The sequence below is a fragment of the Triticum urartu genome, chromosome 5A (genome assembly GCF_056163025.1).
Source record: "Triticum urartu cultivar PI428250 chromosome 5A, HENAU_Tu73, whole genome shotgun sequence".
Taxonomy (NCBI): Eukaryota; Viridiplantae; Streptophyta; class Magnoliopsida; order Poales; family Poaceae; genus Triticum; species Triticum urartu.
Window position 1 is genome coordinate 671,446,464 of NC_141877.1, and position 12,156 is coordinate 671,458,619.

At 42.6% G+C, this 12,156-nt stretch overlaps 2 pseudogenes; one reads left to right on the plus strand and one right to left on the minus strand.

Annotated features, from left to right (window-relative positions):
- Positions 1–1,366: 1,366 nt before the first annotated feature.
- Positions 1,367–2,402, minus strand: LOC147973965 (uncharacterized; annotated as a pseudogene).
- A 1,279-nt stretch (positions 2,403–3,681) lies between these two features.
- On the plus strand, positions 3,682–6,144 carry LOC147973966 (uncharacterized; annotated as a pseudogene).
- Positions 6,145–12,156: the final 6,012 nt, after the last annotated feature.

Below are 12,156 nucleotides of genomic sequence, written 5' to 3' on the forward strand. Positions count from 1 at the left end.
ATAACTCATACTCCCTCCGTCCCGAATTAAGTGACGCGGTGGTCTATTTGCAAAAAACCCCGATGTTTGACTTAACCACGAACGATTTCCCCCACCCCGGCAATCACTCCTCTCCTCCCCGCAGTCACTCCTCTCCCCCCGCGTCACTCCTCCCCACCATCCTCCTCGCCTCCCTCCTCCTCCCCGCCATCCTCCTCCTATCCGTCCTCCTCCCCGCCGTCCTCCTCCCCGCCGCCCTTCTCCCATCCGTCCTCTCATCCACCGCACCCCGTCCCACCTCGCTGCCTTCTTCCCTCATGGATCTATGGAGTTGCACCACACCCTCACCTCGCCTCGCGCTCCACCTCGAGCACTTGGTGACTGAAAAAGCTTCGGTTTTGACACATCCAGTGGCAGAAGTGCCAAATCTGGTGGCGGTGAAGATCGATCTAACGTGGCGTCGTTGCTGTGGCGATGTGCAATCCTGCGACCTCTAGCATGTCCTTCGGCGCTTCTTGGTTCTCCTCCTCGACGCTGTTGCTGTTGGCGTGAAGCAGTGACCTCCTCCTCGCCATGCAGGGATGACAGCGGTGCTCTCTTTGCCGCAACCGCGACAGGCCCATGTTCTGCATCGGCTACAACCGCTGTTGGTGAGTTCTTCCTCTTGTGTGTTTGCCAATTTAGCATTCAGTTCATGGAGTACTAGTGGATTAATTCATGGAGTACAAGTTGATTTTGTTGAAAAAATAAATGCAGTAACTGAATGCTATTGTGTGGTGGATGCTCTGTTTACATGAGTATAGTTACTGTAGGTTCATGTGTGCTTGATGCTTGACAGTAAATCTAAATGTGAGGCTCTGTAAATCTAAATGTGTTTACTGTCAAGTTTACTGTCAAGCATGGTCTTGATGCTTGATGCTTGAGCCTAAGTTTATTGTCAAGTTGTATGTGGAGTATTGTCGGAATGGTCTTGATGTGCAATTATGAGCCGTGTTTTTGGAGTATGTGCAATTTGTCTTGTTTGATGCTTGATTAGGTTAATATTAATAGACTAAAAATTGTGAATGGACTAAATGTATGTGCAATATTATTTTTGTTAGGCTCCAATTATTATTCAGTTACTCCTTACCTTTCCCTTCCCCAAATGTGATAGGTTATTGATAGGTACTGTCCATGTGGAGTAGCACTGTCCATGAGTAGATGATCATGTTAAGTAGCTACTCAAAATAAACAATAAATTCCTTTCCTTTCCATTTCTTTTCCTTTCCCCTAAAAATACAAAATAAATTCCAATAAATACCAACAAATTCCAATAAATTTCAACATATTCAAATAAAGAAGACAAGACATACACAATACTCCACATTACTCCAATTATTTGAACACATCAATACACAAGATAAAGCTCCTCTCTCTCTCCTTCCTCTATAAGGGCCTTGGTCTCAGCAACTAGCCGAGCATCGCAAGATAGAAAGATTTCTGGCCTTCCTTCATTTTGATGACGATCTTTATGCAAATGCGGGAGTGTATACTCATTGCCTCCTTTATTTTTCATAACCTCAATCATAACTACCTGGAGTGTCACAAAGCTTCTAAACAACTTCTGAACCTCATAGTTCTCGAACTGTTCCTCCACACTTTCTACCAATTCCTGAATATTTTTAGGTGACAAGCAATCAGTTAGGGATTGAAGAGAATTGTGCAAGCATAGGTCTAAAACATTCATATCAGGGCTGTTGTGTGGCTGTTGCAACAACCGAATATCAAGATCCGTTTGTGCTATAGCCTCTTGAAAACCCATGTCATTAGGCAAGACATGTGGGTTGGCATTATCCTGCTGTACGTAGATGGTTCTTCCAATATCTTCGTCAGGCCATTTGTCTTGTATAGTAGGGATCACCTTGTTGCATAGATAACCCCTCATCACATTTCTGGTCACTTTCACATTTTTTAGTTCTTTAGTTCCCCTAAGTCTGTTTTGACTCATTCTGACTGCCGCCTTCTCTTCAACGAAGGACCAAGTCCCGATATTGCCATCAAATATGACCTCCCCATCATCACTATATCTTGGCTTGGCCACGGCTGTCAGGAACATGACCTTGCCAATGCAGTTCGTATTCGGCATTGAGTATATTGGGTGTACGTTCTTCTGGGAGTAGATAGTACATATTCTTCACTCTTGTCATATCAAACCATTTCTCATCTATATGGACGATGCATGCCATTGGCTTGAAAAGAGGACATGGAGTTGAGATCCAAAGCTCATCGAGCATGGACATGCAAAATTTCAGTCTTGCAATCTTATTCTTTGGCTTGAGGGTAGGCTTCACGGTTCTAGTGACACGCTTCAGCTCACCTAACTTGACCCTCCTGTGTAGGGTCAAGCGGGGAATACCAAGAGACCTTGCTAGAGCTCGAACCATTCTCCTTCTGTTGAGTGGGATTGTCGATGCCCTTGACAGGTCCAAGTTCTTTCTCTTTCTTCCAACTCTACCTGGTCTTTGCTTGCGACAACCACTTCTTGGCCTTCTGCAATTTGTTTATTTGCATCTTTCCATATTCTTTCAACCGTTCGTATGCCTGTATTCAATAGGCTTGCAATGAGTATCTTGTCCTCTAGCTGAATAGCTCCATCTATGCTCTTGATCACTTTCAAAGCAAAATAAACATCAAATCTTTCCTTATCTGACAGATTCACTAAAGTTCTTCTTATTTCTTCCTGATGAATTGCTTCTTCCTCATCCAGCAACATCTCATCTCCTGTTAAATAAGGAGCAAAGGGTAAGTCATCTAGCTATTGCAAGTAGATCTTAAATCATGCAAAGAGTCATCTAGCTATTTCAGCAAAGTTATGTTAAAAAGTTTACTAAAAACAACACTGAAAATTCAGTTAATTCAGTAAATTTAACTGTATGTTTACTGAATTTTGACAGTAAATTTAACTGAATATTTTGAAAAACTATCTGCAGGTATGTGGTGGTTACTGCTGTTGCTATTGCTGGTGTAGCTGTTGCCGCTGCTGGTGGTGTTCATGGTTGCTGCTGTTATTTCTGGAGTACTGCTGCTGCCAGTGGCGTAGCTGTAGGGTGGCCAGGGTGGTCCATGGACCACCCTGGAATTTGGCCCTTTAGTTTAGTATACTTCTCTGAAAAAAACATATCTAGGCCCAACTCAGGTCACAGGCTCTCAGCCTATGTACATGGCTCGTTTCTTTCGTCTCCTAGTACGCCTGTATCTGTATGTACGCTGATCCTGATCGTTCCTAATTCCCGACTCCCCGTCATCTCCTCTTCCTCTAGTCTTCGGAAGTTCGAAACCCTAGCACCATCGCCCAACACAAGGCCGGCACTCCGGCAGGGCACCCGCCAACGGTGACAGCCAGGTGGCCGGCGAAGGACGCGTGTCTCGGCGGTCAACGAAGGAACTGCGCCACTACTGAACCGCGCACGCACGCATAGGTACAGCCGTACAGGCGTATAGCCCCGTGCAATGCGCTAGTTGATTTCTTTTTCTATTTCAATCCAGAGTAAGATGTTTGTTCTTCTCTAATTCAAAGCATAGATTCCTTTTCCTCTGAAGATTTGAACGATTTGTTGAGAGTGCAAGCTTTAAAGTTTTTTGCAATTGATAATTTGTCAATTGAACCGATTAGGGCTTTGTTCCAACTGAGTTAATGTACTTTTTTGTAGAACTGTTGCAAAAATGAAGAGCACAGGAGACATTGGATCGCTTTTTTGGAGATATGGATCCAAGAAGAAGGTGGCTGCTCCTTTTTCACCTCCTTCTCCGGCACCGGTAGCGCCCGCAGGGGAACATCAAACCTTTGAGTTAGTGCAAGAGAGAGTAACTGAAGAAATTGTGGATTCACCACCGCCACCGCCGCCACCACCACCACCGTCTGTTTATGATATTAGTCGCCTTCCACATGATCCGGGGATAGACTGCCCATTGCATCTTATCCTGTCAATGATCAAGATGTAGTTCGACGAGCATATATCCTCAAGCGTCCGTTCCAACCATATGCACATCAATTTGAAAGCAGAAATATGGGAGGCAAAGATCGGCAATTCAATCCTCTTTGGTTTCATAAACATCATTGGCTTGAATATAGTATTAGAAAGAAAGCTGGATTCTGCTTTGTATGCTACTTGTTCAAAGATAAAAAACTAGTGGCAATAGAACCAATGCATTTACTGAAGATGGTTGGAGAAGTTGGAATAGAGAGGATGCGCTTGTAAAGCATGAAGGTGGTGTAGCAAGTGTGCACCAGGCAGCTCAAGAGAGATACAACTTATTTATTAGCCCCCGTGCTTCTCAAATTGATAATCTTATGGTGAAGGGGAACAATCAGGATTTACGTCTTTACAAGATCTGGCTGACTTATTCACTTGGGTGTTTGAAGTTTCTTTTGCATCAAGGATTGGCCTTCCGTGGACACAGAGAAAATGAAGAGTCTAGCAACAGAGGTAACTTCATTGAGCTTTTGAAATGGCTTGCAAAAAATAGTGAAGAGGTGAATAAGTATGTTTTGAAGAATGCTCCATGTAATTGCAAATTGACTTCCCCTGAGATACAACAACAAATTATCCAATGTTGTGCAATAGAAACTAGAAAGAAAGTTACTGAAGAACTTGATGATGATCACTATGCTATTTTAGCGGATGAATCTAGCGATGTATCACATAAGGAACAATTGGGTCTATGCTTGCGTTTCATTGATAAACTAGGAAGGCCATGTGAGCACTTTCTTGGAGTTGTTCATGTAGGTGATACTACTTCACTGTCACTTAAGGAAGCAATTGAAGATTTACTTGTGGATAACAATTTAACCATGAGTCAAATTCGTGGGCAAGGTTATGATGGGGCTAGCAATATGAAAGGGGAGATTAAAGGTCTAAAAACATTGATCATGAGAGAGTCGCCTTCTTCTTATTATGTCCATTGCTTTGCTCATCAACTCCAACTAGTTCTTGTTGCTGTTGCCAAGGGAAATGATGATTGTGTGTGGTTTTTTGATCGAGTATCTCTATTACTGAATATTGTTGGAGTCTTGTAAGCGTCATGACATGCTTCGAAATGCTAGACTTCATAATATCATGAAAGCAATTAAATGTGGTGAACTGGAGACTGGGACTAGATTAAATCAAGAGATGGGCTTGCCTAGGCCGGGTGAAACTCGGTGGGGCTCTCATTATAGAATGGTTCGCAACATTATTTATATGTATGCTGAAATCCGTGATGTGCTCATCTCTCTTTGTAAAGATACTTCACAAAGGGCTGAATGGCCAAAAATACATAGTATTGTTGGAGTGTTTGAGTCATTTGACTTTGTTTTCAATGCACACTTGATGTTTCTCATTCTTGGATATACAAATGATTTGTCCGAGTGTTTGCAAAGAAGTGACCAAGATATTCTTACCGCAATGTCACTTGTGAGATTGGCAAAAAGTAGGATGCAAGAACTGAGGTCTAATGAGTGGGATGCATTCCTTGAAAAGGTCACTTCTTTTTGCAACAAACATGGCATTGAAGTTCCTGTAATGGAGAATAATTATGTCCCTTATGGAATATCAACACGGTTTGTGCAACCTCAAACAAATGCAAATCACTTTAGAAGGAAAATTTATATTGGGATTATAGATAAAATCAGTCAAGAGCTCGACAATCGGTTTGATGAGGTCAATATGGAGTTGCTTTCTTGTATGCCGGCCTTGAATCCTGCCAACTCATTTGCTGCTTTTGATGAAAAAGGTACGTAGACTTGTCGAGTTCTACCCCAATGATTTTTCGAGCTCTGACTTGATGCACCTTGAAATGCAACTTGATAACTATATTGATGATATGGGAAAAGATGACAACTTCAAAGGCCTAGAAAATCTTGTTGATCTCTCAGTTAAGCTTGTTCAAACAAGGAGGCATATAGTTCATAATTTGGTGTACTTCCTTCTAAAATTGGTATTGCTTCTACTGGTGGCAACATCAAGTGTTGAAAAAGCATTTTCTGCAATGAGTGTAGTAAAAAACAAGTTAAGAAACAAGATGGGTGATAGTCTTTTGGATGATTGCCTAGTCACATATATCAAACGAGATGCTTTCTCCAAAGTGAATGAAGATAATATAATTGAGACTTTCATGGTCTTGAGAAGGCGGTATACCGACAAATAAGGTGTGTTATATTTTACGCGAATGTAAGACTTGAACATGAATTTTAATATGCTTTGAAAGACATTATTGATATGTGCTTTGGATATATTATGTGCGCATATGTTGGTTTTTTAAATTTGTGGTATAAGTTTTATTTTGTGCCAATTGGACCACCCTGAAATAAAATCTTGGCTACGCCACTGGCTGCTGCTGCTATTATAGGTATGTGCTGCTGCTGCTTCTTCAAACTGCTGGAGTAAACTGCTGCTGCTTCTTCAATTTGCTGGAGTATATTGGGTCATCTAGATTAACAGACCTCCCTCCATATAAATTTAGCCATGCCTGCTCCCATTCGCCTAGTGATTTCTTCAATAGCCTTTTGGTATCTAAAAACAAAAGAAAGATGATTATATTCTGCAAGTTTCAAAAGAACTTAATGGACAAACTATGTCTGATGGAAAAACAAATGTGGGAAAGGAAGTTTCATTCTCAATATGTAATATATTTCTTTGTCTGGTTCTCTTGAAATCTTTTAAGTGTAACTATGAGCATTTTACTTCACCCTTACAAACCTGACTAACATGAGCATTAGCTAGGTGAGAATATACTACTGCATATATCTTTTCATATTACCACCTTACAAGTGGCATTGTGGTTTACTTGCAATTATTGTTCGACTGTTTTCATATTTCTAGTTTTTGTATCCTTGAAAATTATTGTAGCAGATCAATTTTTTGATTGCCGAGCACACACAAATTTGACTATCACTGTACAAGCCACCTGTCTTGTTAGTCCATATGAAATTATGCATGCAACCATTTTTTATGTCAGGGAAAGTTTTGAGTACCTCTAAAATTGAGCTTCTGCTGGAATCACCAAATTTCATTTTAAATTTGCAAAAGATGAATTGCAGGTGCGATGGAGAAGAAGCAGCAGGAGCCTGGAGCCTCGACCCTGGAGTGCGGTGAATTGCAGGGGCCGTGGGCCAGGGCGAGCAGGAGCTCCACCGGCGACAGAGGTAGAAGGAGCTCTGGCGAGCAGAGCCTGGAGTTCGAGCAAGAGCCTGGCTGGGAGGGGCTCCAGCGAGCAGAGCCTCCAGCATGAGTGGGACCTTGAGGGAGCTTGAGGGCAGCAGCTTGAGGAGGGAGCTCCACCAGCGGCAGGGGGAGAAGGAACTCCAGCAAGCAGATCCGGAGTGCGAGCAAGAGCCTGATGGGGAGGTGCTTCGACGAGATAGCAGAGCCTCGAGCGCGAGCTTGAGGACCTTGAGCTCCTCGAGCACGAGCATCTTGAGGAGGAAGATCTGAGGGGCGCCAGCAAGAGCTTGACGGAAGCGAGCAGGAAGAGGAGGTGCTGGTGAGATCCTACCCGGGCGAGGTGCTGGGGATCGCAAGATCCTCCCCTGGCGACGTGCTGGGGATCGCAAGGTGATGAGGATCGCTCGATGCTGGGGAGCTTGAAGTCAGAATTTGAAATGTACTAGACTATAGTGTAAAACTGACATTAGTGCAAAAAAAAATCCTCTCCTACGTCACTTAATTCGGGACGGAGGGAGTATAATACAAAATCGCCATCGAACATTAAGCGTGCGAACCCTATGGGTTCGAGAACTATGTAGACATGACCGAGACACCTCTCCGGTCAATAACCAATAGTGGAACCTGGATGCTCATATTGGTTCCCACATATTCTACAAAGATCTTTGTTGGTCGTACCATAATGACAACATACATTATTCCCTTTGTCATCGGTATGTTACTTGCCTGAGATTCGATCATCGGTATCTGCATACCTAGTTCAATCTTGTTACCGGCAAGTCTCTTTACTCGTTCCGTAATGCATCATCCCGCAACTAACTCATTAGTCACATTGCTTGCAAGGCTTATTATGATGTGCATTACCGAGAGGGCCCAAAGATACCTCTTCGATACTCGGAGTGACAAATCCTAATCTCGATCTATGCCAACCCAACACATACCTTCGGAGATACCTATAGAGCATCTTTATAATCACCAAGTTTCGTTGTGACGTTTGATAGCACACAAGGTATTCCTCCGGTATCCGGGAGTTGCATAATCTCATAGTCGAAGGAATATGTATTTGACATGAAGAAAGCAATAGCAATAAAACTAAACGATCAACATGCTAAGCTAACGGATGGGTCTTGTCCATCACATCATTCTCCTAATGATGTGATCCCGTTCATCAAATGACAACACATGTCTATGGTTAGGAAACTTAACCATCTTTGATTAACGAGCTAGTCTAGTAGAGGCTTACTAGGGACACAGTGTTTTGTCTATGTATCTACACATGTATCAAGTTTTTGGTTAATACAATTCTAGCATGAATAATAAACATTTATCATGATATAAGGAAATATAAAATAACAACTTTATTATTGCCTCTAGGGCATATTTCCTTCAGTCTCCACAGGGGGCGTCGCCCGCATGTCCCGAGTTCGTCGTGTCATCAGTGCCGACCGCACGACACGGACCCCGTTCAACATGGTGCCGCCGTTCTACCTATTGGAATCCCACGACGTGTTGCTGCTCATCTATAGACGTGGTGATGAGTTGGATGGAAACGAAAGGAAAAAAGGCCACTGGGGGGGGGGGGGCGTCGTCGCCGGCCCGGGCGCCACCGTGGTATGTCCGAAAACTCTCCGGCTCCGCCTTGCGCTTGATGTGTTCGACTGGATTTTGTGTGTTTTTGTTAGGTAAATGACGGATTCCGATGCTTCATCGGACGAGGAGTATGGACCGATGGAGCTTGACCAAATGAATCAAGATGAGTTCTTCGATTCGTCGGTTTCGGACGAAGAAGTGGACATGATCATGCAAGAGGAAATGGGCCGGCAAGTGGAGCATATTCTCAACTTCAGGGGCTCAATCAAAGGGAGAAGAATGGTCAACCAGGAATGCTCAGAAATTTATGTAAACGCTATCTATGCTATTTACATGCAACATTGTGTTGCATGATCGACGTGCATGTATTTGCATGGATTTGAGATATTTGGATGCCAGAAGGAAATATGAGGGCTCATCCGGATGCCCCCGCGGGTGTGCCCGGTCGCGTTCGCGGGCGTTTGAGGGGCCGGATTTGCCAAGTCCATCTGTAGACGCTCTAACGTACTAGAACATTTATATCCCGTTGCAACGCACATGCATTATTCTAGTATCAATAAAAGATGTGCAACATGTACTTTGTTAACACTTCTTCCCACAGTTCAAACTTGTATTTGATAAAATATTATTTTAACTTAAAAAATGTGCACATAATTTAAAACAATATTTTGTATCATTCAAAAAAAGTTTCATGTGTATTTTAAAAATGTTTAACATCTATTTCAAAAAAATTTCTAATGCATTAGACAAATGTTCATCTAGTATCAAAGAAATGTTTCCAAGACGCAGCGGTCACAGACGCTACCGCAGGTGTCACTATACCAAGCCTTCCAAGCGACATGGTTGTTCCCTTCGAGCCAATCAGGAATTCAATACTAGTATAATGTAGTACAGTAGTGTTAGAAAGTTATACTAAATGGGCTGGCCAATCCAATAGTGAGCGTCCAGTAGGAGCTCCCTTGCAGCAGCGCATGCTCACCCATCTCAGTTTCAGGCGGGCTGGCTCATCTTGTTCCGATCGGTCGAGAAAAAAGAACAAATCGCTACGTGCGAGCGTCCCAGTGAGGGAGCAACCACTTTGTTTTCTTTATCTGAAAAAGCACTTTGTTTTCTTTTTGGACGCGTCTAGTGGGCGGCCAGCTTCCCACTAGTGCGATCGAGCGGCCTGCCTGAAAAGATAAGGCCTTGCCCCATGGTATAGAAAAGGAAGGACAGGCGGACACCAAACTGAACCGATCGAGCGGCTAATCCCAAACAGAAAAGCGCACTCCCACGTGGCCAGCTGTACCTACCCAGCATCCCAGCCCCTCCCACGCCCGCTCGCCCCCACGCCCGCACGCTGCCTTTTTCTTCTCCACGAAAGAAGGGGATCACAGGCCCTTTTTCCTCCTTCTGTACAGCTGCCATGGCAGCCTCAAAGTAGAAGAAACTGCTTCAAAAAAGAGATCTAAGGGCAGGGTGATCAGAGCCATACCAGGCAGCAACATCAGGCAAGTAATTCCTCTCTGCCGCTCTTCAGTTCCCCCCTTCTTGTACTGCATATGTAAACCCTCTTCTCCATGGATCTAGCACAAATCCATGGAGAAAGTTGCTTCAAGAAAGGAGTGGATTTGGCACATCACCCCATTGTCAACATCACACCCCCACCACCTCCCACCCCCCATGAGTGTCATGTCTAGAAACCAACCATGGACACAAGCCTACTATTTTCTAGTTCGTGTAACTAAACACAAGTCGTTAGGTTTAGTTGCACAAGCACTACATCCTGGTTAATTTCTTGGTTTAATGTGCAACTAAACACAAGTCATTAGGTTTAGTTGCACAACTTTCTACTTGCACACTAAACATGGTTTGAGACCAACTTTAATAAAACTGAGCATGTTCTCTAACATGCATGCCAGCCAAGTTTTCCCCCTGGATGTGTTCAGCAAGCCGATTAGACATATTTTCTGGCCAACTAAAACATGATTCTAGCCAACTCAACATGCATTGTAGCCAAAACTAAACATGCATTCTACCAAGTTGTAGTTATTGTTTGCAAATGAACACATTGTCTGTCCAAAGAATATGTGCAACTAAAAATGCATATATGTGCAACTAAACATACATCCCAGCCAACTGAATCTGTATCAACTAAAACATGCATTGTACCCCACATGAACTGGATGTTTTGTGAGTGAACACTTTAGAAAACCTGAAGTATATGTGCAATAAAAAAGGAATAACAATGACACTTAGGTTGGGATATCAAGCATAGGGGATGAGTTGCAGATAACAACTTGTATACTAGCCAAACTCAACATGCATTGTAGCCAAAACTAAACATGCATTCTACCGACTTAAACTTGTTGTTTGCAAATGAACACACTACAAAACTGTAGAATCTGTGCAACCAAAAGTCCATAAATGTGCAACTGAAAAACATGCATCCTAGCCAGCTGAAACATGTATCTTGGTCAAACTAAAGATGCATGCTGGCTAGCTGAAAAACATGTATCCTGGCCAACTGAACATGCATCCTGGCTAACTGAAACATGCATCCTGGCCAAAACCGAAAATATGTAGTACAACAGTAAAAACACAAAGAACTTTTGTGAAAACCACACAATGATGCATACCAACTTCTCCAGCAATTTGTGCAACAGAAAAATAAAGCAGGCTAATGGAACCACAAACCATAGTAAAATAGTCATGCATATATTCTTGTCCCACACCTATTGGAAAGCTATAGTGTAGAAATATGTTCAATATACTAGAATTAAAAACAGAAGCGACGATGAAACATATATCTATAATCTGTCATCCAAATCTTCTTCCTTCTTTCACCTGGATTTTTCATCTCAATTGTAGCATCAAATTATGTCCAAATTATGTGCAGAAAAATCTAAATCAGCTCCTTACCACATAGAAAACCTGCAAATCATTGTAGCAAACAAAAGAAAAAGTCAGAAAAACACTGAAGTAAAAAAAGTCATGTTCTTTATCTATGCCACATATTTACTGTAAACTGTGCAACTAACATAACCATTCTGTGCAATCAAAAACATGCATACCTGTTATAAAAAAGATTCTGCTATAGACATGTAGCTTTTGCAACTAAGATTTTCATAATGGTGTGTAAGTGCTTATGATTGTGTTGTAGCATACAGAAACAGAAAAGTTTTTAGGTTGTTTGAAACACTCTTACATGATTAAACTGATGACATCACTTCCATCTTTTTTATGTGCAGGGGGGTGTGTGGCAGTAGCAAAGAAAAGGAAAATGATTGATCTCAGTGAGTTGCCTCCTGATCTCAATGAGATTCCTCATGATATGGATCAACAGCAACCCAACGTACCACCAGGAGCTAATGCTGATTATGGGAGAGAAAATGGGCGCTCTGTTTACTACACGCAGACAAGTCGT